At 41.8% G+C, this 5,000-nt stretch overlaps 1 long non-coding RNA gene across 1 annotated transcript in view; it reads right to left on the minus strand.

Annotated features, from left to right (window-relative positions):
* Nucleotides 1-3,610: 3,610 nt before the first annotated feature.
* The window catches only part of LOC119574252, a 7,173-nt gene continuing 5,783 nt past the window's right edge, over nucleotides 3,611-5,000 (minus strand). Inside the window, exon 2 of the long non-coding RNA XR_005228841.1 lies at nucleotides 3,611-4,375. This is a non-coding gene — a long non-coding RNA (uncharacterized LOC119574252). The remainder of the gene's footprint in view (nucleotides 4,376-5,000) is intronic.

A 5,000-nucleotide genomic window follows, 5' to 3' on the forward strand; every position in this document is an offset into this window, starting at 1 on the left:
GGAATTTCACTCAGATTCGAGCTTGTAGCTCCTATAGAATACATTATGGGAGCTGTGGGCTGTGGTGCGACAGTGTTTGGCTGGGTGGCCAAAACACCAGCATTTCTGACACTGTCAAGGAAGGGGTCGAAAATGGTCAGATAGGGCAGGACACTCCACCAACATAAACTTCATGGGGGAGGTCACTTTTACGGAAGCTAATCTTGGTAATATTGTTGTAAGACTTTCATACACCTTTGGGAGGAATAATATAGCACTGGACTGCCACTGCATCATAGTCGATGAGACATGCGAACAAGTCGTTTTCACAGTCTGACCAGTCCTTGTTGTAGACAGGACAATCAGTCAGAGAGACAGAAACAATTCCAGTACAAGTTTTAAGGGGGTAGTGAGGTTGGGCAGGAATAGGTTTGCCAGTGAGGTCAGTCAGGGTAGACAGTGCAAAAGCTTGGGAATCAGATGTAACTGTGACAAGGCATGAAAGATAAGAACTGCAAAAGGAAACTTTGCCTACCTGTTTTTGGAGACATTGTTGGAAGAGAAGGGTACAAGTATGGAGCTGTAGGGGAAATCACAAAGAATCGATCCCATTTGGCTGGACCAAAAAGGGTACTCAAAAGGTTTGTAGAAGTGGAAGCAGTAGAAGGATAAGGGCAGGAGGAGGACAATAAGCAGGCCAATAAGGATGAAGAGTAGTAATAATGGGGGTGGAGGTATACAATGAAGAAGACTGTGCAGTAGAAGATGGAGTGAAGGATGTTGGGAGAGAGGAAGGGGTGTATTCTGCAGGTTGAGTAATGAGCTGGGTGGATAATTTGGAATGGAGAGTTGACCACAAACATCGAGGAAGGGAGTATTATTATCAGTCGGAGCCATGGTCAGAGGAGAGGCAGGGGTTGGGAAACCAATGAAATCAAATTTAGATAGACTATTTGATGAGGGGGCCCCTAATAAGGGTAAAACATCTTCATGATTGGCCAAGGTGAGCCTGAAATAAATTGAGGAAACAGTCTATCCCTCAGGGGCCACATGAGGGGTAAGGACTAGACAATTAACCAAGGGGAATACCGTGCCCATGGCTCCCAGAGGCCATTCATGACTGACACAAAGCCAGCCCTTCATCCTTTCAGCACAGCTATCACACCTTAGAAAGTGGACAGAAGGGGATGATGAAGAAAAGAAGAAAAGGAAAGGGTAAGAAGAAAAGACCATGCAAAATTAGCTGAGACGAGGGCTGAGGTCCAAGGCAGGGGTGATTCCTTACATTGGGCACCACAATAACAATGAGCAAGGGATTAGGCAGGGCACACAAAGAGTGCCCTGCCACCTGTCCACCACAGCCCAGCCCCTTACCAGCTATTCAGTATGTGCCTGAATGAATGAATGTGCAATTACCTGTTAAGCAGAAAAATATATTTAGAAAAAATGGAAGTAAATACTCAATTTTCCCTTTGGAAAAAATTAACCCATTCCCCCCAGAATTTTTCACTCGTCGCTGAGCCCCACTCTCGGGAATAGTTGCCAGCCGCGTGGGCCCCTGCAACGGGATTTTTTCTGGCGCAGCGCAGCTGCGCAAAGACCATTATATCAATTTTGCAGGAATCTGGCCATAGATTTTCTAGTGAAGTTGGGTGTTACATAAGGGTAATGTGTAGAAACTGCACTTTTCTCATGGTGTTTTCTAGGCATCTTTTCGCCTTTGTATTGAGGAGATATACTGAATCACTTCCAAGTTGTCTATATTAACAGATAACATCAACACTTTGATGCTCAAAGTTAGTGTTGTTTTTGAACGAGAGGTAAAAGTATGGAGTTAGCCTAGCCTTTTTTTTTTTTTTTTTACTTTCAAATGTAGCAAAATATGAAGCACAGCAGCAAGCCAAATATCATTTTGATACTCAGAAGTAGTGCATTGTCCATATGAGAGATCAATCCAATTTTTTTTGAGAGTGATACTTCTTGAAGCACCATTAGGTGTATAGCGACACCTCGCATGATGGACATATAGTCTGCTTCAAGGTGGACAGCCTCGGCTGGTGGCAAGAGTGAGAGCTCATACCTTCCATGGCTGCGATTCGTTCTGCTTGAATAAGCCTTTGACTGACCTTTTATTCACATGACTAACCAATCAGGTCACACCCTGTGACTTGATCCACCAATCAAAGCAATTACTAGTTTCCAGCCAGTCAGGTCAAGGTACATCATAATCATGCAATCTAGTGTGAACAAATCACATGACTACACGTCATAATTCATTACATCATAATTACATGTCATAAATTACATTCGTCACATAATTATCAACCAATCAAGTAAGACTAGTAGCAGAGCCACCTATTAGGTAAAAAAAAATAATAAACAGTCAGTCTGTAGCCAGTCATCATGGCAAAAACACGTGCCTAACGTTATGGGGCTCGTAGAAGCCATGGCAAGATTAGATGCAATACGTGTTGGGGTCCATTGAGAGCATGGCAAGAATAGATGCCACATGGGGCGAATGGGTTAAGTTGTACTTACTGTAAGGAAGGTAAAACTAACATCAGCACGGACACTATAAGTAAAATACTTTCTTTTAACCTACAATGCATATTAGTCATTTCTGCTCAGAAACCAATGAGAATAAAAAAATATACATTTTATATTAGAAAAAAGCTGAATCTCTGACACTGTAACCATTATCATTCCATATACCACAAAAAAAACTAGTATCATATAAATCATATACATAGACGACAAAACAATATCAAATGTTTATTGAACCATTTCTAATAAGACTGGCCAATTAATATTATGCATAAAAACAGTAGATATACTAAATTTTCTATGAACTTCACAAAAAAAATTATATTCATTGCTGGAAAAAGAATATTTACTAGTCCAGAAGTATATGCCTACAAATGTTTTTCAGATACTTTTCCGGTTGTGGTACTTCCTTGTAAAAGTAATTGCATGTAAAGATTAGACTAGCGTATATTTTTTTACTTATTGCTAAAATAGAATGTCAAATACGTACTGAGAGAGAGAGAAAGGAGAGAGAGAGAGAGAGGAGAGAGAGGAGAGGGAGAGGGAGGGAGAGGGAGAGGGAGAGGGAGAGGGGGGGGAGAGAGAGAGAGAGAGAGAGGGGGAGAGAGAGAGAGAGGGGGAGAGAGAGAGAGAGGGGGAGAGAGAGAGAGAGGGAGAGAGGAGAGAGAGGAGGGAGAGGAGAGAGGGAGAGGGAGAGAGAGAGGGGGGAGAGAGAGAGGGGGGAGAGAGAGAGAGAGAGGGGGAGAGAGAGAGAGAGGGGGGGAGAGAGAGAGAGAGAGAGGAGAGGGGAGAGGAGAGAGAGAGAGGAGAGAGAGGGAGAGAGAGAGAGAGAGAGGGAGAGGAGAGGGAGAGAGGGGGAGAGAGAGGGGGGAGGAAGGGAGGAAGGGAGGAAGGAAGGGAGGAAGGGAGGAAGGGAGGAAGGGAGGAAGGGAGGAAGGAATGAAGGAAGGAAGGAAGGAAGGAAGGAAGGAAAAGGAAAGGGAAAGGGAAAAAGAAAAAAGGAAAGGGAAAGGGAAAGGGAAAGGGAAGAGAGAGGGAAAGGGAAAGAAAAGATTGACAGTGCAAATGAGGCACTCAAAGACTTGTGTTACATTTCCAATATTTATTACAAACTCGACAATACAGATCCAATCAGGTGAAAATAAGACTCAAGGACTCAAACATTCCAGTGCAGGTAAGTAAGGTCTCTGCAGACTGCCACCTGAGATAACTAATGATGATCATAGTAATCCTCCTGTCTTCTCTTGGACAAAAAAAATATAACTTCCTTTGTGATAAAAACCAGAGCATACTTAGAGGGGCATGAAAGAGATGAGAAGTATAATACAGGACCCGGGACACACATATCATTCAAATACAGGAAATATGGATCTCAACCATTAGGTATGAATGATGCAATAGAATCAACAACCAAGTTATGCATAACTTGCATAATCTTTATATATTATACAAAAAAGGGGGGGAAAAAAAAGAAAAGAAAAAATATATATGAAGGCATCTATTACATGTTTTACTGATAATACAGTTCAAGGTTCATGCCATCATGAATCTCGTAGTCGGCTATTGTGATGTGGTCCTTGAAAATCGTGTACCACTTCTTCAGCACAATCTTGTCCCAGCGTGTCCCCGTTTGTGCAGCAATTAACTTCTTCAAGTCACCAATTGTGTCATCTGGGTTGCACTTGACACGCACTTTTTTACCCAGCCGATCATTACAAGTCACTTCCAACATTATGGAGGTACAGGGGGAGGGGAGGGTGGAGGCGTTGGTGGCGGCGTTGGAGGTGGTGTCGGTGGAGGTGTTGGTGGCGGCGTTGGGGGAGGTGTGGGTGGTGGAGATGGCGATGGATTCCTGGAAATAAAGCCAGAAGTTTTATGCAACTGCAATAAGAGTATGTAACTCTTAAAAAATAAATAAATAATTATATTAATACTACACAAAATAAATGTTTAAAACACATAAATCATAATGAATTACTTGTGCTGGAGAGCTGAATATATAACTTAGCAAAATTACTGCTTATCATGTTTTCATGATTACTGATTAAGCATTTAGCAAAGTATCTTTATTTACATAATTTTTATTCTAATATCAGAGGTAAACTGACTGACTGTCTTTAAACATGTGATGCTTACGTCCATGGAATGACAAGAAAAAGTTATAACAAAAATCACATTTAGGCTTAAGACTTTCCTCTGGGGCTATAATGAATCCCGAGCAACAAAATATAAGTGATCAATCAAACTATTACCTTCCCTGGTTGCATTTACTTTTCCCTACAAACATACCTGTAATTTTACTACTGAACTCAAATTTTGATGTCCTCTTCTAATTTCATTGTAAAGAAACTGAATGCTTTTATTAGTCAATCCTCCCTCTCTCTCTCTCTCTCTCTCTCTCTCTCTCTCTCTCTCTCTCTCTCTCTCTCTCTCTCTCTCTCTCTCTCTCTCTCAGTATTTGTGATGTGGTTGGAACT

The sequence above is a fragment of the Penaeus monodon genome, chromosome 6, assembly GCF_015228065.2.
Source record: "Penaeus monodon isolate SGIC_2016 chromosome 6, NSTDA_Pmon_1, whole genome shotgun sequence".
Classification (NCBI taxonomy): Eukaryota; Metazoa; Arthropoda; class Malacostraca; order Decapoda; family Penaeidae; genus Penaeus; species Penaeus monodon.